General features: G+C 38.5%; 1 protein-coding gene across 1 annotated transcript in view; it reads left to right on the forward strand.

The window, feature by feature from the left end:
• LOC106944621 (mannosyl-oligosaccharide 1,2-alpha-mannosidase IA) overlaps positions 1–27,093 on the forward strand; it is a 210,333-nt gene that overhangs the window by 2,639 nt on the left and 180,601 nt on the right. The gene's annotated exons all lie outside the window — the stretch shown is intronic.

Here is a 27,093-nt window from a genome sequence, read left to right on the forward strand (position 1 = left end):
CAGCTTGGTGTCACCCTCTCACGCTGCTCACATTCTCTCGTGCCTAGAGGTGATGTGCTACATGGTGATGGAGGCATCAGAGGACAAAGGGTTATTGGCCCTGGTGCTCTGAGCTTCACTGACTCATAACTTCCCTCGCTGATGCTCTTTCAAGTAGATATCAGATTGGCTGATCTGTGCAGCTAAGTCCTGCACAAGGGAGTAGTTGGAGCCCACCATCCTGTCATCTAAATACTGATGCACAATGTTAGTCATTTCCAAAACTAGAGCAGGCACACAGAAACCATATGTGGTTTTTTTCTCTCCACCCTCTCCAGTTTGTTGACTGTGCTGCAGCCAGCTTCTGTTTTCCTGTAGGCTTATATTCATGCTGCTAGGACTTGCTGACACATTGTAAACTTTAACTTTGTCCAGGTCTGCAGTTGTAGTAAAAAAAAATAACTGGACCAGTACAAACAACCTTTTTCTGTTCCTGTTTCAACAGTTCTCATTTACATTACTTTGTAAAAGTTTTGAGCAATGCCCTTAGTTTTGTGTATTTTGCTGCAATGTGGCAATATTTTTGATCATTTTTAAAGTAGTTTATGGCAGTATTTCTTCAGGCTCTCTAGAGATCTTTTAAAGTTTTCATTTGGACTTTTGCTGTCCTTCCGGTCTCTGGCCTTCCCGTTTCCAAGATAATGCTTTTTGTTTTTTTTTGCATCCTGTGACTTTTGAAGGAGACTTCAAAAGTCACAGGATGAACCAGTGTTGGTATGCAGCATTGAAAAAATGCTTAGTTCTTTCAAAAGACGTTCATCACAATGACGCAATTAATTCCCAATTACAGACATAACTTCAAAAATACTTTATGAACAGTGTGATATGGAAATGCATTGAGTCTAATTATGACCAGAATTGGCACAGTTTCAGCTTTATCTAATTTTTTTTCCCCCAAGACAATGATCGATGAAGTACATTTAGCTGAAACTTGCATAGATGATCAATTAAAGGTTGATATATCTCTTGGATTCTGGGTGAGATCTTTACAGCATTTTTAAAGATCAGTCTCTTATAGACATGATTTTTAAATACTGTATATAACCTGTGTGACTCACTTTGCACATTATGCTCTCTAGGTCAGATAAAAAGGACTGTGCAGAAAATTAGTTAAAACTGCTAAAGCTCAAAGGAAAATGCTGAAAGACCCTCGATGTCAGAAGAATTGCTGATTAAAATCACATTAGGAGATCACAAAAAATTCTTGACTCCTTGGAAGCAGACTTTCAAAAAGAGAGAGCCGTTGGTGCACAGTGGCGTACACTCTGTGAAGCCTAAGCTATCATACAGATGCTATAAATATTTTATTGTTGTACCAGTTTATATTGTCTTCAGCTAACCCATCTCTGCAAATGCATTTTTTCTTCACTTTAATGGAATGTTAGAGAGAATGTTACCCCCCCCCCCACTGCAAGCCAACAGAAAGGGGCCCACTGAAAGCTTCAATTCCAAAACTGTGAATGGGCATCGTTTCTCCGAACTGCCAGCAACAAGAAAGCAGACTCCCCACATTCTCCCTCTGTGTGTGCATCCACTGCCAAGATGGGGTGAAATGAGGGACAATGACCGCGTGATCACACATCACTAATGTTAAAAGGCAGCCCTCAGGATACCAGCCAATACTCCCAAAGTTGCCAAGGTGCTGTGTACCTATTCCAACAACTGCCTGCTAAAGTAATTCTCATCCAAAAGTCCCCAGCAGGATAAAGAGGGGAGTCATTTTCATACAAACCCCTTTTTGTAATTCTGTGATGTATTTTTTATTTATTTTTTTTCATTTTCTCACTGTGTTGCCTGCACTGCTGCCTGAGTGGCTGTGGTATAAGAAGCTGGGCAGCAGGAATCTCACCACAAACATGGACGCAACAGGAGGGTGGCATGCATATTTTGTTTCGGGTGTCCTTTAAGCTAAAACTTTGAGTACTGAAGAAAATGCAAAATGCAGAGATGAAGGAGCGGGACAAACTGGAGTGAAGAGGCCGTCTGAGACTGATGAGAGCTCAGTGGCTTGGAGGGCTGGAGCACATTCGGAGTGGAGCCTCCCTATCTCTCTCCTCTGCTGGTCTTCACAACATTGCATACATCAAAAGGGTAATGTGCATCTAAAAGCCGTATCTGTAAAGCCGGCGATTTACTCCTCTCTTCGTCCACTGACTGCTTGACAGAGATATGCCGACGCAGTCGAATGAGGCCTTTGCTTGAGGAAATTGGAGCGTACTCTATACCATGGCTTCAAACAGGCGATGCATATGAAAGGGGAGAAGGTAACACGGAGGAGGAGATGGAGCTGACAGCTGAGATCTGCAGTGAGAGGACAGACCCTCTGCAGTTTCTCCTAGCACAGCCTCCTACAGTGGAGCAATAAGTCTTCAGGGCTCCTTTGTCCTGTTTTTGTGCTCACACTTGCTTAGTCGGTCAAGAGCTTGGGGATAAATGTGGAGTTGTAGGTTTACAGATGGAACGGTTTGCTGCAGCTGCATTTTTGTGTAGACTAAAAACAGTAATCGCCTGACTGACGGATATTTGTGTGGTGTATGTAAATAAACCAAAAATAATGAGCTGTATATCAGTCTTATGTATTTATTTTTTTTAAGAACTGACTCTGTTCCCACTTTTCTTTTCATAGAGAGAAAACTTCCAAGTGATGGTTTAAATATAATACAAATACAGTAAAACTAACAATCAGTGGACACCTATGATTGGTTGGCTCTCCTCGCTGATACATTTAAGACATTTTTACACAACTCTGGTGAATTATGTTTAAAAGAAGTAATTTATAACATAGTAATTCTGCTCTTAAATTTCAGATTTATTTCATTATGTTTGTCTCTTTAACTACGCTCTACGATATTGTAAAATCTTACGTTGGCATCAGTGGTAAATATAAAAATATCAGTTGCAGTATGTAGCTATTTTCTTTCTTCCTCATGTGTGCGCCATATATTCGGTGACCTTTTAACAGTTTGGGTAACGTCACTTCTGTCCAGTGTGAACAGCCGAGACTCTAAGTAGTTAAATATATTAGCTTTAAAAATGCAATTTCATCACAGGTGGAATACATTAGCCAACAATCATTGGATTCTAAGCAGTCCTTTCCAATATCAATGTTGCACAGACCGGTATTTCTTAATTGGTGACATTAAGCAGCTTGACACAACCACACACAAACTGGGAAGTACTCCCCAGAAGCAGGTGATGCTGTAGCTGGACTTTAAATCTACTTATAGAAGTAATGACAACAGAGAGGGGTGATTGACTGAATAAAATGCTCATGTTAAGCCGGACCCTCCCAGCTGGCTTGGAGCGACATGAACTCCATCCTTCCTTCATTTCCCTGCTGCCTCCTCTCCTTCCCCGTCAGGTGTGCCGAACAACTGTCTGTCTGAGCTAGAGAGATGGCTTCCAACTGTGCGAGAAGAAAGAGACGGAAGATGAACAAAGTCTTAAGAAAAGGCTCGCACTCTCCTAGTGTTGTCCCGCAGAGCTGGAGCGTTTGTGCTTTTGCTCTCCTCTGTGGATGCTGTGCAAATGTCAGCTGCTGAGGTTTGGAATGTAAGCCCGTCGTCGTCTTCGGTCTGTTTATGTAGGACAGTGAACCGCCTGGACCGCTGTATATTGATATATTGTGCAAGTCAATGATGGCAGAGGCAGGTCTCATCTATTGCTCAGTGCTGCTTGGCTTGGCCGCAGACCTTGTCTGTCCAGCAAAATAGAATTGATGACTTGTGTTTGAGCAGCATTCACAGGAATGTTGTAGGTGTTCTGCCTTATGTTCTTTCTCTCTTCCTTTTCTAAAACAATGCAATCATAAACAGTCATTCTCCAGGTTAATCTTTTTTATTCCAGCTTGTGTTATTGTCTGGGTCTTTGTGATGACAAGCCTTTTAAAATGCAATGTGCCTCGTTGAATGCATTTCAGTCTTCAAAAACAGAGTCCCTTAGTTGCATCTATAAATTCAAGTAAAAAAAAAAAAAGATGTACATTGACATGACTTTGAGGGCATTCACGGTGGAATAATAATTATTGGAAAACTTATTTTTCTATCAGAAAACCTTTGCTTGACTAAATATATTGCTGTTTTATTATACGTCACATTATATTTTAACCCAATAGTTGTCCTGTTGACAGATTTTCACACGCTAGCTGTTTCCTGCAGCTCCTCCAGAGTTACCCCTGTCATCTCTGCTGCTTCTGCGGTCAAAACTCTCCTTCATCTATTCTTCAGAATTGCTAGATTTTTAATTGATCAATTCGCCAGTCCTCTGTGAGATGCTTGAAGGTCAGGGATATTGTTTTCAGCCTAACCCAGTTTTAAACCTCTCTGCAACTCTACCCCTGATCAGTCTGGTCTGTCCTTCGCATTTATGATGCTCTAAAGGAAGTTGTAACAGGGCGGCCGTTTGCGGTTGGATTTTACGGTGCAGAAGATCACGAGAGGTAGAGTCAGGTGGAAACAGCAGTTGGTTTATTCTCCTCACAGCATCAACACACACTCAATAACAATCCTTCCTCACAGGTGAAACTACAGGCTTAAATAGTCTCAGCTGTGTTGGACCCAACCACCTCACTTTCCAATGAGGAGCAGCTGTGCAGAGCCCAGAACAAAAGGCTACATGCTAATTACTAAAATATTCAATAAATACAATTAAAACTTCTTGTGTGCAAATTATTATTTATGTGCAGATCTCTGCTTACAGTGCAGTGCTAAATAAAGTGCTTGTTAATAAAGTGCAAAAAGTGCTTTTAAAGTGCTATACAGTGACTTAAATAAAAATAGACCCAGTGAGTTGACAGCAAATGTATGTCACACTTTAAGAATTTTATTTGTAAACATTGAAAACAATCCTTTCTTTTCCTACCACTTAATAACTATACACTACTTCATGTTCTTTCTATCACAAAAAATCCCAATAAAAATAAAATGTTTATTGGGTTTGAAAACAGTCGCAAGGCACGATCCTCCCTTATTGCCAATTCTTCCCATAGTCTTGTGCTAAAACACTGACTGTGCTGACTCACTTAGAAAAAGGTTGGATCAGAGAGACTTCAAGTTCTGAATAGTTGACCCTAAAGGTTAAAACATCTACATCCAGGAAACATGTGTTCTCCAGGATGGAGGTAAAGGGAAAGCAGAGAAAAAAGAAATGCTTTCTAGGACAGCAGAAGGGATTATTTTTTTCTGGGATGATGAATGCTGCTTAAAGTATAGAATAACAAAACTCTCCCAAAGCAATCACTGCAGGAAAAGGATGATCAGGTGAAATAAAGACTGACATTCTTTTGCAGTCAGGATAGTTTTATCGTACTTTTTTTTTCTTGGAGAACTCTCTTCAGGGAAAGGAGTTGTTGAGGCAGGCAGGCCATCCTAGTTTAACTTTGGCATTTATACATCAGTGTCCACAGACAGCCTGTTAAAAATACTTAGAGAATACTCATTGGCTGCTTTGTACAGGTGTGTTTTATTACAGTGTGTGGCAATGTGCTCTCAGTGATATGTGTATGAAGGGAAGAGTTCATATGGTTGTTCATTGAAGGGTTATTGAACACTATCAGAGCTCTAGGGACTCCCTTTGAATGAATTGGTGTGTATTTTTTTACAGTCGTTTTTATTGTCTTTAGATGATTTATTAGGACAAATAAATATTTTTTTTCTATAAAACCAAGTATGGAACAATGAGTTCTTTCTGAGGTCCTGTGTTGGATTGAACCGTTTTGACTCAAAGTGAGACTGAATTTTGAAATGGTTCTGCTGTGAAGAGTGAAATGTTGCATTTTAAAGCAACACTGAGAAATGCTGATTTTTTTATTTTTATTTTTGTCATAATTATGACTTAGGTTGAAGTCTGCAGACTACAACCTAGAAGTTGAAGTCTGCAGAGAGGTTTTTCCTGAACCTCTGCACTTCTGTGTTTACACAGCCTGGTCCTTAAACCGAGCTTTCATAGGCTATTTGTTTACTTTCCAGGCCCTCTCTGCCAGTGTTTACTGTAGCCTTCAGGTGTTGCATCAGTTGCCTGTAAAAGTAAAGGGCAAAGTCCCAGGTTGTATTCTGTCACATTTTGATCCTGTGCTTAAAGTGAAGAGCTGAGTTCAGGCTTCAGTCTTGGCTCTGTGTTGTTTTTGGAAGTAAATGTCTGTTTTTCTTGGATTTTATCACCTCGCTCTACATTTTTTTTTTTTTTACATAATCAACTCCTTTATTGTTGCAATAAGTTCCACGGTAACCCATATGTCTAGAGTTCCCAGCAATACTGACATAATGGGGACATCGTGTGTGGGTACATCTTAATCCTGTCTTTGATGTCTTGTGATAAATGGGAGAAGGGTTCTACTTTAGAGCATCTTTTCCCGGTTCTTTCCTCCCCTTTGGTCGTTGTATTCATATATTACCATAGTAAACTTAAAAGCTAAGAGATCCCATTATTTATGGACTATAAATGCATCAATCAACAGGATGTTCTTCGATGCACTTTTTTAACCGGATGAAGTTTAGGGTTACAAGCTCTGATCTTGTAATTTCCTCATTCTCCATTGGAATCAAAACAACTACCTCATTCAAAGAACCTGCAGCACATTTGCAGCAAATACCATAGACTGTAAATATTTTCATCTGAAGCAGTTGGAGATGTGGTTTCTTGTATTCTGGTATAAATATTTAATGAAAGAAACAACAATTTATTAAAGAGGACAAATCACATCTCATTTTTATCCATTTCCGGTGGTTTCTAATGGATTAAGAGAGGAGAAAACACAGGCCCAATTAAATAGTAATAGCAATAATAGTATTGATTATTTCAAATTGAGAAAAAATGAAAATTGTAGTCTGGAAAAGTAAAGCAATGTTACTTTGAATACTAGTAGCCATATTGCCCATACTAAAAATTACAACTACTTCTGCACCATTTTAATGATGAGGATAAGAAAACGGAATGCTTAATCTTTGTGATCCCTGGTTTGGCTTTATGTGAGACTGTCCAATGTAACAAACAAATGTTCTGTTTTGAGAAGTGGCTTGCTATTTGCTAAGCAAGTAGGTGCAATGGGAGTGAGCTGGAGATCAAGCAGACTTTGGAAATACAAGATCAAAATCCAAAGGTTCTCTTTTGTTTATGTAAAAAAATAGTTTTTCTAACTGAATTGGCAGGTTAGACCTAAAAAGAAGAAGTGAATCTGCATTAGCAAGGAAAAACCTGTTTGGTGCAGCTCTGTCCAAAACAACAAATGAAAAGAGGATTGAACCTTTGTAATTGTCCTCAATCTTGCATGTGGACTTCTATTATATGTCTTGTGCATACTGGACTTAGTGAGTGCATGATGGCCTGTTATGCGTGTCTGCTTGTTACTGATGTAGAAAACTAAGGGGATAAAAGGTCTAGACGTGGCCTTGTTTACTGTAAGCTCTGCTTGACATCTTTTGCTTGGTGCTGAATGAAATATCCAACACCCCCTTTACCACCCTGCCACCGACATCCACCCACCCTTTCACTTCACTCTGGCTTTGCTGCACTGCAAACAGGCGAGAGGAGAAAAGAGAGAGTGGCCTAGATGTAACCAACAGACAAACAGAGCCGCTAGCTGAGTCCCAGCCCCTGGCCTTTATGCCTGCCTAATTGGTCAGAAACAGCACGGCCTGGCTGTGTTCAGAGTAATGCAAAGACATCAGATTTGGGCCGACGGACCTTTCATGTCCCCATCTGAGTACCTCTTATTTTTCGTTTAGTCCTACTGGTAATGTTTTGTGCATAGAAAGCACCGTCTCTGACTGTCTGGGTTACTCATTGTTTTCTGTCCTGTCATCCTCCCTGCTTGTTGGTATTGTGTGGCCGCAGGCATGTTTACTGCCAACCATCCCTTCCTCTGGATCTCCAAACAGCCAGCGTGAGCTTCCTGGCTGCTGTCATCGCAGATTGTCCCGTCTGCGTTGTTGTTATTGTTTTGTGACACGGTCTTGGCCTACTTTCAAGAGAGCTAAACAATGCTGTCAAATCTTTGACCTGCAGTTTAGGCAGATACCTGGAAGATGACTAAAATATTGCAGCTCACATTTACTCAGATCAGGTTTTAGCCGTAACTTTGAATGGAACTCTTATTAGATCTGTTTCATGGTCAGTACTGTACGTTTCTTTTTTTTTTTTTGTGGGTTTGGAGAAAATGCATCTCCCAAGTGATTTTTCTCCTTCATCAGCATCAACGGGCAAATTGCCATTAATTAGCTGAATGCTTACAAGAACGCTTTAGCCCGAGCTGGGTGTATTTGTTCATTATTATCGCAATTAGGTTCCTAATCAAATGGCAGCAATGGTGCTCAGTGCTCATTAGGGAGCCATATAGATTTCTCGGGTTTCCGCCGAGGTTGTGTGATGGACTCGCCAGATAATTGCAATTTTCATCCGCTGGTTGGCGGCGAGGTGGTGGAATAACATAGAAACTGATTCCATGGTCAACTAATGAGTGAAAACGAGGACTTTGGTGATCATTAATCAAACGGAAAGCGAATTAGACAGGTTGTTTGTCATATTTGTTGGAGACCAGTGTGAAATCTGACACACTGCTGAATGTGGATGACACAGGCAATAACTTCTACTCAATAAACACGCACAAGTGTTTGGATACTCAAGTTGACCAGAAGAAAGTTTGGCATTTTAAAACTCAATGATTGTCCTCTGAAAACATTGAATCTAATCTTCTTAACATCCTTCCACTGACCCCAGTCATTGCTGAGAAAAGGTTTTCCAGCAAAACACAAATCTAAAAAATATCAGGGTACTTTTATGATGACACCCTTCAGTTTTCTTTTCACATTCAGTGAAGCACGCAATGATCTTCAGTAACAGGAAATGGGTGTAGCTAGTTTCTGAAGTATCGTGTAACGGGTTTTTGGAGAACCCCAGATGTGTGGTTTCAGTTAAACAGAAGTGACAGTTTGTTGGTCTAGACCAACGAGCCTAAATACTGCTGATGTCGAGTTGTACTCTGGCTTTATATAAACAGTTTCCAAACAAAACATCCCGGTTTTCAGATACTTTCATTTTTAACTCTTCAAAGATGCAAGAAGATTAGAAACCTCTTTAGCAGGAAATTGTGGCTTACTGAAAAAAAAAAAAAAATAATAATGATGTCAGCACATCAACTGGTGTCGACCCAGAGTAGGGAAGTTGCCGTTTTTGCCTGAACTTGCATGTTTCCTGTGGAAATGTAGAACATTAAAAAGAAATTACATTGCATTTCTTTATATGAAAAGCGATATTAACCTCAAAGAAATTCTTACTAGAAAATATGCGTTAAGCTTGCACAAATCATAGAAGAAAACGGTTCAAATCTGCATTTGCATTAAATGTCTCTGAAGTGTTTTTCAACACACCTATACACTGCCAAAGAAGTCAGTCTGGGATTTACAGTCTGTGACTCACATCACCTACTTGGGTCCTTCTCTCTCAACTAGTGGCATAACGGTGCACAAAATCATGGTTTGGCAGATTTTTGCTACTGTTGCAGTAAGAGAAATTAAATATTTTAACTAAAGCATAAATACAGCATGGAAATAATACACTCACTAGATAAAAGTGCATCATATATTAAATCACAGTCAATGTTTACAGTACAGTCGTAAAGCACTCCCTAGACGCAATATTTGGCACTATGTTAAATGTTATGCACTCCTGCTCTGTACAGAGTAATACATTTAGCCTGCTGAATGGACAATAACTTATGTTTTATTTTAGTAGTAGTGAGGTGTAATGGCAAAAAAAGAAATGTATAAATATGGTAAAATTCTAATGAATAATTTAACGACAATTTACAGCAATATTATAGCAAATAAATATTTTCCTGATATCATGCAGCTCCCTTTCAAAATTAAATTAAATACTTTCTAAAAATATTTTAGATTTAAAATAAAGATGACAAAAATCTACAAGGTGCATGTTTTAATTTTTTTTTTTTACAAACTTCAGAAGAGCTATTTTTACCTGCAGAGTAGGCCAAAACAGCTAAATGACGGTGATACCTTAAATGTTACCTTTAACAGACTTGGCCTCTAAAGTAGCGGGAATCTGGCTTCTACCTGCAAATAAAGGACCTGAAAGCAAGTCGACACAGTACATCAGATTTACTCCAGAGTTGTATGCAAATTTACAATGGCAGCTTGCACTATAATGATAAAGGTTTTTCTAATTCCATTTGACAAATGAACCATTATTCTGACAGTATATCATTTGTCTGGGCTGTAATATTTTAATGAAACTACCTCTTTTAGCTCCACTGAATATTATGAGAAGAGAATAGTTGCACAGCTCAACCTTTTAAGATGGGTTTTTGCCAAGATCTCAGCTAAGTACTGTCTTGTAACTTGGCAACAACTGCACTATGATATTTTGCATACTAATTTGACTGCAGTTGTTAACAAATGGGTTGAAATGAGAACAAAAATATAAGAACTGATAGACATGGTGCTGCTTTCTTTTGGATGACTTGATAACCAATTGCAGCAACAAGACAGGTTAAAGTTTGGCGCTTTAAGCTGAGGAGGATATGTTGACAGTTTGGCTGTAATTGTGTTGTAAATGACTCGCTACTTCCACTGAAACATAAACTCCCAACCAATGAGACCACAGCTGTCTTATTTCAAACAAATTTCCTTTCTTTCTCAGAAGACTTTTGTGGGTGTTGTGATAGTTTGCCAATAGATGTCTGTAACTAAATCTGTAGTTTTCCTGTAAGCAACCACAGATGTTACGAGCTGTTCTCTTAGATCTGGAAGTTATTGTAACAGTTGTCAGCGCTCTGCTTTTAGTCTGTACATAAAATGTAAGGCATCTGTGGTTACTTTCCGCTGGAAAAGTCGAGCAGAGTTGCTTTCGAAAGGGAGCGCAGAGGTTATGGAAAAAGTTAAGCTAAGGTAAATGAAAAACAGATCTATCTCTGGGGGCATAGAGCACAAAGCATGCATGTGTGGGTGGAAGGCTGACGACGCTGTTGCCATTCTATTTTCCAAGTAAAATGAGATGGATGCCTGCAATTAATTCTGCTGTGACCATTAGCTGGAGAGCCGAACCCAGCAGAATCAGCAGTGGGAGGCTGGAGCAGAGCTTTGCAAGTGCGTCTGTCTCTGCATGTGACTTTCAGACTGCTTGGCTGTGATACTTGAAACACAGACTGCTCAGGGACTCTTAAGGCCCAGAAAGTCTTTACAAAAGGTGACCATGTAGCCGCTTGCTTTAACCGGTTCTGCCCCAGTCCATCTCCAGCCAGATTTATGTCCACTGCCAGATGCTGTGCGGGCGGCCAGTCCCCGTTTTTTATACACACTTCAGGGGGAGTGCAAGCTGCACCAAGCCTCACATTGGGTGCGTGCTATTTGATTGACAGCAGAGTGCATTCGTTGATTGGTTCTCGATTTACTTCACTACAAACTCCAAACAACAACATTTAAACCACCGCTGGGGACTGGTGGACATGCCGTCTGCCATCAGAAAGCGGCTCAGTGTGGAGGAGCGTAGTTATGAGTTTAATCATAAGCAGCGGCAGGAACACATGTTTCAACTTTTTCAGCGTAATAACTGTGATTTAGCAGCCCTGCAACCAGCAAGTCTCTTGTAAGAACCAGACCGCAATGAAGAAGCAAGAAACAGTGAAGTTCTGGTCGACCGTCTGAGTTATAGTTTTGTCGACCTGTTGTGAAACTCCAGAATTGCATAATCTTAATTTGCCATGACGTGTATGTTATTCTGTTCATAATTTTCTTTTACATACAGTTCTTGTGTGGATGTTGCTTTACATCTCTTTCCTGCATTACCTAAATTTAAAGGTTGCACGTTTAAAAGAAAAAAAAAATCATCATTTTTAATACCCCTCATGATAATTTTTGACAGGAATTGAATGTATGTATGTCCAAAATGAATTTTCAAATTGCATTTTGCAAAAAGTTTAAAAGCCAGTTTTTCCTTATATATATTTTTCAAACTTTAAAAATATAATAATTCAGTTTAATCAGTTTATTGCTTAAACTGATATTAAGTCTGCATGTGTTGACTTAATATCTACACATGTAAATATTAACCTTTTCTCATGATAACGTTATAACCAAACGAATGCCTTGGGATTCCCCAGAGTGAACTGATGCGCCCCACTGCCATTTCCTTTTGGATCTGCAACCTCTACATCCTGATTTTGCATAAGAGGATGGATGGATGAATGGTCCGTTTTTGTTTCCAACTGCATTTTGTTTTTGTTTGTTTTTATTTGACCGTGAGCTAAAAAAAAAAAAAAAAAACCCTGATTCATGTATACAAAAAAAGTTTAGAAATGGAAAAAAAAACACAAGGAGCTAGTTGAATTTAATTTCTATCATTCCTGCTGGACAGAATCCTCTATCTCCAAAAACTAGAAAAAAAAAATCCTTCTTAAGGTAAATTTGTACTTTTTGAACACATTATGTTTTTGATGGTTTGATGTGAAGGGAAATAAAACAGAATCCACTGTGGTTTTAGATTGAAATATTTGTCCTATTGTGTGCCTGACTCTGTACCCGACAGTGCTGCTTTCATGCATGTGCAGGGCAATCAAGATGCATCCCAAGACTGCAAACATAATAATGCTGACTCGGCAGAAAAAGCTCGAGCTATAAGACAACAAACTCAAAAGAAAAGGGGCGGACGGGGAGGGAGGGGCGGGGGAACCCAAAACAATGTTGGACACAAGCTGCATCAAGCAAACACAGTAAAGGAGGCCGTGGGATTGAAATGGCAGCATAAAGAGATGCTTCCATTAAAGCTCAGGTGTTCCCTCAGAGATAAGAGCATTAGTCATTGTTTCACTGTTGCATCTCATAAACACCTCTAAAATGATGGGTGTTGCTGACTATAATTACCATTTAGTTAAAACCAAAACTAAATAACTGCTGTGATGTGGTGCTTAGCTGACAATTAGATGCCTTTTTACGTTTTCCATCAGGCATCAGGTGTAAAATTATAGAAAATTGTGCAAAATTACAGAAATAACAGATCATAAAACCATTATTTATCCCCTCCTAAATTAGTCGCATGTTTTTATGATGCTTGCTTGCTGTGATGGATTTTCAGAGGAGGGTTTTTTTTTTCTTTTTTTTTTCTGCACACTAATTAGTTGTTAGAAAAGCAGAACCCTTCCCTCAGACTTTTGAAGGGTCTGAGTCCTTGATCTTTCGCATTCTCACGGCAAACACTAAAGAAATGAATAACATCACATTTGGAGTTGGATTAACAAGCGAATGTGAAAAATGTGTCATTTAAGAAATCCTTTCTTTTGCTAAACCTCGACTCCAGCGCAACATTCTTTTCATGCCATTTCTGATTAGTTTTATTATTATTTGGAGCAACATAAACTAACATGGAGATGACTAGGATTCTTGCCTTGTCGCCTCTTGGAAAGTGTGAGTTTTTAGGGGTTATCTTGGGGGTTGCATGCTGAGCGATTCATCTACCCCTCCCTGTGTGCTAAACTCATTTGTTCAGTGCTTGAATTAATAATTTATGGCAAGTGTGAACTATGGAGTGTCTCTGCTTTCTGGTTGTAGGCCACCCCTCTTCAGTTTCCTCCTCCAGCCTTTTTAGTTTTATTGCAATTCTCCTTGCGCTCCATTTCAGATGAATCTCACAACGTCCTCTCTCCGTCTTTGTCATTTCTGTTCATATTCACATGCTTTTTTTTCCCCCTACAGCTCCTGTTACTCCCTCTTCTTTTATCTGTGCGTGTCTTGTTCACTCTGGCCTACTGTATAGGAAATACTGTGCTGTTGTGCTTCTGTTGTCTGCCTGTTAATGCAGAGCTGCTTCATGTCTGCCTGATTGTCAGCGTCGTGCCCAGTGAAACAGATGGACCAGCTGGCAAGCACTGCTCCTGTTGGTATATTCTGTTAACATTACTGGTTAGAGGGCATGCTGATTACGTTCCCGCTATGTCATTGATGTAAACTGTGATTATACAGTCTCTGTCAAAAACGCTTAATGTAACAGAATGTTTAAATTATGGCATGGATCTGCGTATCTCCTCGACGGGTGAGACCAGCTCCTGTGCCGTTTGGTGCTGAAAGCTCAAAAACAGTATGACTAATTGCACTAAACTTTTAATTTGTTTGGTTTCAGTGAATTTGTCTCTCGCTTAAGGTGTATGATGCTGCCAAGTCTGAAGTTTGGTATCCTGCCAGCATGAAGAGGTAGTTCAGTTGTTCAGGCTTCCTTCACATTGAAAAGTCTAGGATTTTATTATTTGAAATGCGGTCTTTTAAAGTGGGCCTCGTAAAATGCCAAACCATTCACTAAAGTTGTTCTGCGTGGCGTTTCCATGTTCTCCCTGTCATGTGAAGCTTAGGCTCTCACCAATTATTCCAGATTCCTCACACAATCCGAAAACATGACTGCTAGGTTATTTGGTCTCTCTAAATTGAGTGTGTGCAAGCCTGGTTGTGTGTCCTTCGTGTATTGATGCGTGTATCTCTATTGACCCGTCCTGGTCTCGCCAAATGACTGGCTACCTCATTCAAGGATAAGCGATTATAATGGATGGATTAATATTTTAAGTAATAACATAATCTCGCTTTCAAATGAAAAATTGAAATATTTTTTTCTTTTGTAGAAAAACAGCAATATAACAGATATGTGTTTATGTCCCTAGTGCTACATTTATTTGCAGTGGTAACATTTTCTATACAATAAATCTACCTGAATAATTGTTTTCATTTATACTTTTTTTTTAAAGTGGTCTGCAATTTATTTTAAACGTGCTAACTAGGTAATTAGAAGGCATGTCAAAGGAAAAATCATTTCTGTTCCACCATCACAAATACAAAGATGTACAGTTGGCTGAACCTAAATGAGATTTAAATTTGAACAATGTACTTTTTAAATACCATCTTGGTGCATCTACAGAAGAAAATTAAGAATAGGTGGTTACTATGTTATTAACTTGGACAATAACACAAAACTTGTCTTGTTGAAACTATGCAATGGACAGAAATGAACCTTCCTTCCAAAAAAATAATTTAGCATTGAAATCTTTTCCCGTCTTGGATAAATTCTCAAACTGAAGGCTGAATTTTTCTTAGTTTTTTTTTTTTTTTAGTGTGAAATTATGTTATTGTGGTAAAAAAAAAAAATATATATATATTTTTTATTTGTAGCAGCTCATCCCCAGAGGTGAAAATGCTTGTGACGGGTGCTGTATCTGTGAACGGTCCAAACTAGAATAAACAAGGAGGATTTGTGGTGCCGCATAAGAAGCCAACAGATTCTGGTCAAGATGTTTTTTTTTTTTTTTTTTTTTAATCTAAATCAACTCATGCGTGTCATTAAATTTTAAACAAGTTTTGTTGATTTTTACAGCTTATTGCAATTGAATCTGTGAAGAATATTGGTGGTGTAACAAAATATGTTGTCCGTTTGAAATATGTTTCATCTGGGGCCTTGCGAAACTGCTACAGTCCCAGTTTGTGCAAATATCCAATGCAAAATAAACGTGGTACACATGCAGATAAATGTCAAGCAATAGAGTGACTGTTATTGGATTAACTTATTGTCCCATACAGTTTTACACAAGGCTGATTGACAGTGCTAAGACTTACTCCTGGCTCTGATTGGTTGTTTCTGACCGAGCGGTATATTTCTCCAGATGACGGTAGAACCACAGAAGGCAGAGGAACTTGTTTTTTTCCCCCTACAGATTAGCTGTCTGATGATGTCAAACAAATATGTAAAAAACATATCTTTTTTCCCCCCGTAAAAGTTAAATACTGCACCTTTAAAGTAAAACAGACCTTTGCTGATGAAACTGTACACATTCAGTGAACTAGATAGTGGAGTCGTTTTTATTTGCAGCAGCTGCTTCTGGCAGCATTTTCTTTCTGTTTATTTCTACGCCTCAAACATGAGAGAGGTTGTCAGGCTGTAGCATTCCCAGCTGTAGGTTCATAAATGTAACCTCCAGCTCTCATCCTGTTCCAGCATGTAGGATGCTGCAGCATGTGGAACCGGCTGCTGATTAATAAGCACTTTGACTCCCACACTGTGAAATGGGGACTAAACGTCACTAGATAAAAACCAATGCGAGCTAAAGCCCACACTGAGGATTTGTTGCTAGGCACTTTGCAGACAGTCCGTATTTTCTTAATCAATATGGGCTTACACCTAACATTATATCCTATTCACTTGAGGCTAGAGTGTAATATTAGCCGGCCTTTATGACCCGGCTTGAGTAGTTGCACTCTTAATTCAACGCGACATGCTGTCCAAGCAATTTCTGGGAATAGGAAAAGGTCAAGTGTTTATGCGGCATTTCCGCATCCTTGAGGTATCGCACACAGATTCAGACATATTCCCAAAGAGCGCCTTAATGCATCAAAGCAGATTATCTGTCAGAGTCAGGACTCTGCTGGAAGTCAAACAGCATTGATCTTCTATCTTTTTATTTGTTTTTATTAGCTTTCTTAACTTTAATTGTAAACAGTGAGCTCTGGGGAAATAATTTTGCCAAACTATTAAGAATCTTAAATAATAATTTGTGGAATTACAGCAGGCAGAACAAGTGAAAATGGGGAAAATAATTAGTTTGTTGTTTGTATGCTGATATTTTTCTCCAAGCAAACCTTGACCCAAGTGACCATGGTCCTCTGCCTCGTACTGTTATGTAACACCATAAAAATCGAAGGGAAGATAAAGGTGATTAACCAATGGAGTATAAAAACAAGTGCAGGTTTTTTGTGGTTATTTATTTATTTATTTATTTTTTACCATTAGTCCAGTACACATAAGAACCATTCGGATTGATGGAAAACAAATAAACTTGCATACCAAATGCACAAAAAATTACACAACCAAGCCAACAGAAACCTATTTGCATAATCAAATTACTCTTTATTTAATGAGTGATGATCATGAAAACACACTGATCTTGAATATATGTTTAAAACAGGACTGCTCCCCCTTTACGATCTAGGTCATCCAGTGGTATAACACTGCGGCTCCCTTGATGGTTCCCCTCTGCCATTTAGATTAGTGGCAAACATGTGAACAAATCTGCTGATGTATCTATGTTGCCGCAGTAGGTTGCAAAAACATCCATCTAAAAGCACAACTAACTACAAAGAACACAAATTTGTTTAAACTTTTTTTTGTATTTAGCAATTTATCTTTGTGGCTTAGAAGCAATACTGCTGTGGACAACAATTGCTAGAATCTTGCAAGAGTCTGGTGTGAAGAGTTTCTGCTCCAACATGTGAACACAAGCTCTTTTAGTTTTCTCAGGATTAACAAATTCTCATCATTATAATCTTTGATCCTCTTATTGCTCAACATTTACCTCCTCTTATAGATTTCAAATTGCACACCCTGCCCTGAAGGGTTATTACAGTGCTGAATCTGCTGACATTTCATCAAGTCAAGGTTTGAACATGGATGTTAATGGACTAGCAATTACAGGACTCCCTGCAGTCTTTTAACGTGTACCTTCTAAATACCTTTAATGTCTGCACCAACATGCCTTTTATTACCCTATTAAAATATAATTTGTCACATGGCTTGGTATATCTTTCTGGTATGCAAACTGCAAAACCCAGGTACTCTGGGTGAACTCTACCTCTCTGTGCCCATGAGGTCAATTCAGTTTATTAGCACCCTTCCCTTCACGGGGAACAGGCAATTGTTATTTCTGCTTTGCCTGACATTCTTGCTCACTATATTTTACTGTTTTTTTTGTTTTGTTTTGTTTGTTTTTTTGCTTTAGAATTTGTACCCATAGTTTTATCCTTGTTCATCCCTAGTTGAAAACAGTGTTTTGATTTTCAGAAGTGAGTTTATAAAATATTTGGGCCTCACTTTGTCCAGTTTTAGAGCTCATTTAAGTGATTTTCAATAGCTACTTGTACTTAATGGCAGTGAGATTTTTACTGCCTCAAATCAGGTAAATGGTAGACTGGATCAACTGGAGGAGTGCCATTAATGGCTTGTTCACTTAATTAGCTCTGGTCACGTGTGAATAACCATTGGCAGATGCAAGCAATCTTCAAAACAAACCTTAAAACATTTGAAGAGCTGCTAGTAAGGGTTTGTGTTGCTTCACAAATTAAGTTGTGCAACAACAATGATCAGCAATATTGTGAAACAGTTTGGTACCCAATCTCATAATTATGTCTTTGTGTTAAAAAATATTAAAAACATTTCTTTTTTTTACAAACTGAAGTTATTGTGCAAAAAGTGCAGCCAGTACTATTAGATAAATGTGATATTGGCATTATTATAATGGTAGTGCTAGAGGCCAAAATAAATTGAAACAACTGATTAACTTTTAGGTTGGTAAAATGTATTTAATAATGCATGTTTAAAATGGTATTAATTTGAGTGAAAAAACATTTTACGGCAGGAAACTTTGTATAACTTGAACAAGGAATCCAAAGACTTCAATATAGAAATGAGCAAATATTTATCTGCCTAATTACTGTGTGCAGTGCACAAGTTGTTATGCACCAAGCACACCATTTATAGTGTTTGTACACACACTCATTAACACATTTTTACAACTGCTGTTTATTAAATGGACAAATGTTTGAAGAGATTATTACAGGCTGCATCATGGGCACACAGTGTAATCAACATTAAGGTTGTTTTTATTGCAAAAGAGGATTCTGTGAGCTATTTTAATTTGCTCTGAAATATGTCATCTTAGGTGCTACCTTGAACTGCTGATGAAATAAAAGTTTGTCGAACTGCTTTAGAGATGAGGTCTCAGAAATATTTTGGCCTGTTCTAAGTGTATACACACCCTTGGTTTGCAAATTTGCAAGCTTTTAACAAGTTAAACAAACAGAACTGCACACAACCAATGTTAATTTCTTCTTTGTTGCATTGTTTGCACACAGACAAAACATGTTAAAACTTTCCATGTGAAAAAAACAAAACGACAAAAAAGAAACTTAAATACTGCCACACCAAAGAGTTAGTGCTCTGTGAAAGCTGAACATTAAATGAGCTTTGGCTTCCATATGCTCGAGTCTGGGACACTGCTTCTCTTGGACAATTAAAAGCCTGCCAGGAGTTTTTAATAGCACTGGTCTTAAAAGTCGCAATAGGTTAAATTTATTAATCATAATTTTAGGGTTTAAAAAGTCTTAAATTCATTTAGCTATGAATAAAACTTGCATGCATGTCCATTATTCTTTTTCTCCAGTCAGTTTCTAAAACAACAGACCTGGCAGCAGTCATGTGTTCAATTCATGCGTTGTGGTCATATGAATATGTTGCTTGTAGCTGTGGTTTCTCGGTTTTCTTTTTTCTCTCCTGTCTACAGATTTAGAATCCGATTGTGTTTTTCCTGGGTTTTTTTTCCCTCCATCCGTCGTCCTCTCCTATTTTTATCTCTTCCTCTCCCTTTTAACTTTTTACCCCACCTCTCTTCATTTAATCTTTTTTTTTTCCTTTTTTTTGTCTGTGGTCATTACATTTGAATTAAACCCAAAGCAATTTCTGAGTAAATCTGATGGAGCGAAATAATTGGCCATTTTGAGAGGAAATTACTTCAAGACATTCAACCCGCCTTGCAAACCTGGGGAAGAATTTTGCTCCTGAAAGCAGCTTATTCTATGTTTAGGCAATTAAGCCTGTCTTGAGACATATCCACTACCAGCTCCTTTATTATGAGAAAGTGATTTATTTGCAGACTGTTGGCTAAATTCCCTCTGCCCCATCAGTAATCATTTAAAAGCCAGATTTATGAAGTAGGAAGGCACTGGGTTTCATGTAAGCTTGGTGTAAAAAGCAGTTGAGTCACAGTCTAGAGCCACAAACATTGATTTTAATGACATTGTATGCACATTTTGAATACTTGTTGGATGCTCCGGCAGCTGCCATGCAACACTCCCTCCAATGGTGATAAGATCACCATTCTTTACGTGTCAGTTCATTGACAGTTGGTTAATTTCCATAATCTTCGCTTGTCTGAATGTGAACCAAATCAGATTCAGATTGCACAATTCCTTTTGGACGTTTACGACAAAGTCTAACTTTTTATGTTAGGGTGTTTATTGAGAAGTTCAAAACTAAAGCTTGGAGGGAAAGTAGGAATTCTGCAACACCATGCACTTATTCAGAGTGTAGAGAATAATTTGCTGCGTGAAAGGAAAATTATCGGTCTGGGCTGTTTATTGCAACCATCAATCACTGCAGTGTGAAGTATTCTGCAGACCGATCTAATCTAGCTACTGGGCTAAAATCTGTGCAGGAGAGGGGCATAAAGCCTGCCAGTAAAACATGCTGAACAGCTGGAAACAATGCTGGAGGTAGTTTCCTTGGGTCTGCTGACAGGAAACAGGAAACAGACTTAGCAGAGATCAACATTATCAGTGTGAGCTTGCCATCTAGCTGTCTTGATCTGCACATTCAGCTGCATCACGGTCATAGGTCACTTCACACTCTCCCACTTAAAACAGAAACATTGCAGGAATCTGGGATGGGAATTTCCTGCAGCTCACTTCTGACACTTAAAAGCTTCATGAGTGCAGCTATGAAAGTGCCGTCTCAGCACTTCATTGTCACCTTACCCTCATGATCTGCAGGAAGAACTGATTCACTTTAGAAGATAACGCGGAGAAAACAGTTGAGAGTTATTATTGATGTGGATGGATGTGTGCACCAACATGCTGTTTAACCCCCCTTTGACCTCCATGTGCCTTATCCTCTCTCTGTAAAGTGTTTGAATCTTGTTGGGGGTCTTATGAGTCCCTGGGGTCTTTTGTGGCCTAATAAAGTCGAGGCACATCTGGCTTTATGTTGGTCCTCGTCTCTCACTGAACATGTAAATGAAAACATCAAGTTTTAGATCCGTCTAGTCTTTGGATTAACTTTGAGGTTTGAAATGTAGGAAAGAAATCAACTCAAAATGGTCGATGGAAGAATATCACTGATAAGTGAATCTAAACATTTAAAAATCGCAACATAAGTTTTAGGGCAAAATTTGATTGCGTGTAATTTCAGTTAATAGAAAAACGGCACTTTTTGCTGACTTCAATAATTCATAGAAATTTCCAAACATTTAACGTGTAACAATGCATTGTGTAAAATATAAAAAAAAATGCTTATAAAACAGGTCAGTCAAGGCCATGTCTGCAACTTTTGCATCAAACTTGTTTTTGTGTAAAACGTTTCATTCAGAGGTCCGACTGAGACAGAACTCCTTGTTGGACAACACACTTCACCTGCCTTACCTGCTGGTGGTGGTCAGACGGACCGATGGTGCCGGTGCAAGCCAGCCTCAGCTCCGTCAGACTGCCCCAGGGCAGCTGTGGCTATAATGTAGTAGCTCAACACCACTGGCGTGTGAATGACTGAATGTAGTGTGAGAGACTTTTGGGAAAAGCGCTACCATCAGTTCATTTGTGTGTTCATCTTCTCTTTTACCGTCAGTTGATCTGTAGATCAGTTTGTCCATGAAAGAACAGATGGATAGAAGTTCATCAATTGTCACTCATCCATATATTTGTCTGTTATCAATCTGTCACTTTGTTTGTCCAAGATTCATCCGTCAATCCATTTGAAAGCATCCATCTTTTTCTCCAACATGTATGTTGATCCATCTGTTTGTCCGTTATCAGTCCAATATGACTTATTATGAGACACTGATTTTGAAGTACTGAAGAATGACTTGTTTGTGTAACATGGGAATGTAATATTCTTTCTATATTTTCATTTTAAGGGAAACTGAAAATCTCAAAGATGGGAGAGAGAGTTGGCATCTAATCTCACAATTCCCCAAAAAAACCTATATGTTGAAGATAAACACAGATACTCAGAAGTATTTTTTCCTGGCTTCTTTGCCCCTGCAGTGCTTTTGACAAAAACGCTAGTCGGGTTCCTGTGGAGAAAAGTCCACGCTGAAAAAAAAAAAAAAAATGCTGTGGGGATCAATAAGGCAATTTTCTGCCAGGTCAGCTGCTGACACTTGGGTTATTTACTCTGAGGATGTTGTGGGATAGCGGTGGGGAGCGGGGATAGGTTGTGGCAATAAGTTGGTAGACATATTGCCTTGCTAGCCTAATCTTTCTCTGAGCTCTTTGATCATATTAAACAACATCTGGAGAGATTTCAGATGACGGGTTTAAAAATTAAGGATGACTGCCATCAGTTTTGTATATTTATTGAGAAAAGACTACATATTTTATGGAGGCCATATGTGTGTTTATTAAATTTGGCTGGATTCTTAACAAAAAGGCATTCTGCTCATAAAGAGGGACAAGAGAATGGCCTGTTCGATTGTGATTATCCAGATTCAGAGCAGCTTCAATGTAAAACGTCTAAAATCAGCATGTGCAGTTGGGCTACTGAAATGATTTTATGTTGTTAGTTTTTCACTTTTTGTAGTTATAAAGTATCCTCCAATAGGCTCTACTTCTGAACCAACTCTGCTTTATTAAAATCTGGCTTCTGTCACAGCAGACAGAGGCGTGATCCCTACCAAAATATGTTTTTGTCTCAGTTTAGAGAACATTTCATGCACATTGGTTAAAAACCAGACTGCAGTAAAAGTTTGGATTATTCAGCATGCTTGGGTAAAAAAAAAAAAAGAAAAGAAAAAGAAATAAACAAATAAATAAAAGTTGTTTATAAAGATCAATGTTTGCTATCTTCTACTCTTCATACAAATTATTAATTACTTTGGATATTCAATAGATATTTTGAACTCTCATTGACAAAACATTTCTGCTGTCCAGGAAATATTAGAAAGTGTAACTAAAACGTTAACAGCACTTTGCCTGTTAGAGTAATTGTTTAACCCATGGACAGATACATCTTGAGTTAATTTATAAGCCCATTGCTTAAAAATGAAAAATAAAATAAAATAAAATGGACTTAAAAACCCTCAGTATTTTTTCTGCATTGATCAGTAACTATCAAAAGTATTAATACAAGTAATGAGCAGTGAGGATCCAGTGACAGGTTCATGGGCAACCAAGACAACAGACAATCCAACGGACACGTTACTGAAGCGCCACTGAAAAAATTCCATCCTTTGACAAAAAAAAGAAAATGCCAGAAAATACAGTGAATCACATTTTCTTGTATATGGAATAGACAGACTTAATCAGCATGTTTTTTTCTGTTTTGTTTTAAGCATAACATTCATAACTGGGTGCCTGCAGCTTCTTTAGCGCATCCTGGTGCCATCTGTTCCCTATCAGAAGAAGACAAGCTGGCGGAGGCAATGTGACGCTTTGGGCAATGTTTTTTCTGAGAAACGTTGGGTTCTACCATCCACGTGAACCTTGTTTGACAGATACCAATATCCTTTGCGTTGTTGTTGACCATCCTTCCTTTCATGGAAATATTGTTTCTTGATGGCCGTGGCCTCTTGCAGGGGGGTAAAGCGCTCTGCCACAAACCAAAAATGGATTCGAGATACTGATTTGACCCTCACTTTCCCCTTCATCTCACATCCCTCCTCTCTCATCCAGTCTAGCAAACAAATCCAGTTCCCACCTTGCAAATCACAGGACATTAAGTTCTGCTGCTAAAAAACTTGGCACCACGGCACCCCTTCAGGGGTTTAGCAGAGTCGATGCTTTAATGGGTTGTTGCTAATTTGGCAGCAAAAGTGGGACCAGCACACTGTAAGGTAAATGATAATAATGTTATGCCCAAATGGTGTATATAAATTCAACACTAATATCTTGGGCCCTCTTTTAGGAAAGTTTGACAACAAATTATAATGATGTAGAATAAACTACCTCCGTTGTCAGCCTTTCTTAAAATCTTTGGCATGAAAAAAGCCAACTTCCTCATTCAAAAATTTTATTTTATCTTGGATGGTGTGTGTGTACGGCTGAGAAATAGTCACACCTTGTAAAATATGTTTGCATGATCATTGTGATAACATTGGTTTTAAATTTATGATGTGATGGAACTTAAAAAAATCTTAATATTTATACAAAAAAAATGTTAGATTTGTTTTTGTCAACAATTATCTGTGATACCAGTTTGACTTTTAAGAACATTATGTGGACTGCAGCTCATAGCTTCAAGATTCAACTTGGCAGCGCTACAGGCTAATTGCCTCTATGTCATGCTGCATTTAGATTAGAGCATCCTTTATTTTTAAGTTTTCTGGTGATTTTGTTCCGCAGTTGATCTTTAGCTCAAGTTTATGATTGCATGTTTCATAGAAAGTTTATAACCCTTTTTAAAGGGTTTAATCAATTTTCTTTTATATTATTTCACCTCATCTGTGAATTTTCATGTTCTGCATGAATTTGTAAGCTGTAAGAGGCTACTGCAAAGATTGTCATTAAGGGTGATCCTGTTATAGCAAAACATACTTTGGTTGAAACAAAGTTTCCTAGCTGTAATTTTATTTAGTGAAATAAGCAAATTACATGGTCTGACTGTCTGAGATTGCAAATCTCCTCTTAATCTCTATGAAGTAAAACATCCTAGATTTATCTGAAACTATCATCACGGATTATGCCATTTAGTGCAAATGATTAACATGAGAATATGTGAGCATTTGACTTTTTTCACAAAACAATTCAGGTTGAATTACAGGGGTCATATCACTTCTGGAAGATTAGAGGTTTATCTCTGTCTAAAAAAAAAAGTATGGCAAAACTAGAAGATCTCACTTTGCATGAAAAGGTTTGACTTGCAAATTTGACAAATCTGCCTGTTAAGTTTCCAGCAGGTGATTTGTGCTACATTAAACAATATGAAGATGAATTTAAGTTGAGGTGCAAATGAAGAGAATCAATCAGGCTAATGAATACAATCATTACTTTTCTTGGCGTCGGCGGACATTTAGTCAATATTAGAATACAGAACGTGAAAGACCACGCACATCCACACCAGGAAGTGTCTTCAGTACATTTCTAAATGATTTACTTAGTCCATTGAAATGGATGGACATGACCTACAAATTTGTTTGCAAAGTTTTTTTCCCCCCATCTCATCTAAAAGTGAAATGCAGTTTGACTCTGCTTTTTATAGTGTGAACAGATTTAATTTATGTTTTAAAGTTATATAATGCAACACTAATCAAGTTAATTGTTTACCTTCTCCAGTTCTGAGGGTTTGGGTGTGTCACTACAGTGACTCAAGCAGGATAGATGGTGTCAAATAACAGGCTTTACTTTGACCCTCTGCCACATATACATCAGCCATATCACGGAACCATCCAATTTGACTGCTATGCCCAGGAGAAATGTTCTCAGAGCAGTGGCCCGTCTACTTTCCATCAAGCATGCAGGTGAAGTGGCCTATTTGCTCCTTGAGCCTCACAGACTTACCGTGATGACTTTCAGCGTGAATGAGGATAAGAAAGGAGGGTAGGGAGTTTACCAGACGCATTTCTTCTGAGTTATCTCATTGTTTGTGGACTGCCCATTCTTTAACTACTTGCAGACATTATATCTTATGTTTATTATTTACAAAGAGGTAAATCTGCAATGTGCATTTTCTTATGTTTACAAATAGTTGTTTTTGTCCGTTCTATTGTATTACTTCGGCACACAACAGCCAGCATGTAAACTTACACCAGCTACTGGCCAGTTCCGGTATTCAGTTTTCTCACTTTCTATGTCAGTCTGTTTTAATTTCTGCTGCACCTTTCATGCCTGAGTGCAACACAAGGTTCGTTGCTATGGTGGTCAACTACCGCAAATTTTCCGCAAACTGCAAATCACTCTGCAAAAAGGTGCAAATGCACACTAAGCTGCAAAACGAGTTGCAAACATGATACAAATGGCAAAAGAGGCAAACGCAAAGCAAATGGGACAGGAAAAGACTCCAAACTTAAAATCCTGAAACCCTCAAGAAATAGAAACATCACTTTAACTCAGCATTTGCATACAGAAACCACTGTCCATCAGAATTTTGCTGAACAGCCTCCAAAAGTAACTTAATGCAATCACCCTTGTTCTGTAGATAGATGTTTTCTTTCATTCTGTTTAATTAATGCTGAAATTTTACAATTTTTATTGTCAATACAATCATATTGTAACTTTTCTGATTGAGAGAAAATTTATTTTTACATGATCTTAAAAGTGAACTTTTTGCTTTTTCATTAATTAATTTTTTTTTTTTTTTTTTTTTTTTTTTAGAAAGAACTGTTTGTATATTATATTTTAGTCTCTAAATTCCAAAAAGCTTTTAACAGTCTAACACTGTTTGCTTGCAAGTAAATTAAAACAAATCATATTTGTTTTCCACAAAGACATGACTCAATACCATTTATTTTTTCACAATTCATCTTTAGTGATTGTAAGAATCAGCTTCTGCATTTTGTTTTTAAATTTGGTCAGCTATCCTGGTAAAAGTGGCAAAGTAAATCTTTAAGCCTCTCAAAAGCATAAATCATCTGTCAATAAACGATGGATGAATGTTTGGGTTGTTTGACGAGAGATGTAGTAGCAGATTTGAGCAGGTGAAGCAACACTTGAGTCAACAGCAGACTCCAGGAGTCAGAGAGGAGGGAAAACGGGCGTTAGAAACCAGCCTGTCTCAGTCTTTCACAAAAGGCAGCATTGCTTTCTTTGTGCCACTCCACAGATATCTCTAGCTGGCACGCACATGAATGAGTAAAGGCCGCTGTTGTTTTTGTCCGACACCAAATCCTCTCCTCCCCCCTGCCGACGCCCCTGCATCCAACCTCCGGTTGATGAAAAGTGTAGAGACCGCACAAAGACGGCCATTGTTTTACTGTCTGCGTCAGTGGGGGGCCAACATGACATGTACCTCAAAAACAAAAGTTGGTTAGAGGCCTCTGCTGAGGCTTGACACGTTACTGGGAGAGTGACAACCCGGTTATTATAGCAAAGGATTCTGGGAAGCTTCGTAAGAAGAAAAGACTATTCAATCACAGCCTTGACCAGTGAACCTGCTTAGAGGAGGAACTGTGGTTCTAATTGTCATAGCTGAAGTCATAGGCATATTCAGCACTTTGGTTGCTACTGATATAGTGTTAGCTGAATACTTGCTGGCGGCGAATGGATGGGATGGACGCAGGAAGGCTGTGAGGGCCTGAGGCAGACTTCCTCCTATAGAGACCCC

The sequence above is a fragment of the Poecilia latipinna genome, unplaced genomic scaffold, assembly GCF_001443285.1.
Source record: "Poecilia latipinna isolate Pla-1442-1.1 unplaced genomic scaffold, P_latipinna-1.0 Scaffold105, whole genome shotgun sequence".
In the NCBI taxonomy this organism is placed as follows: domain Eukaryota; kingdom Metazoa; phylum Chordata; class Actinopteri; order Cyprinodontiformes; family Poeciliidae; genus Poecilia; species Poecilia latipinna.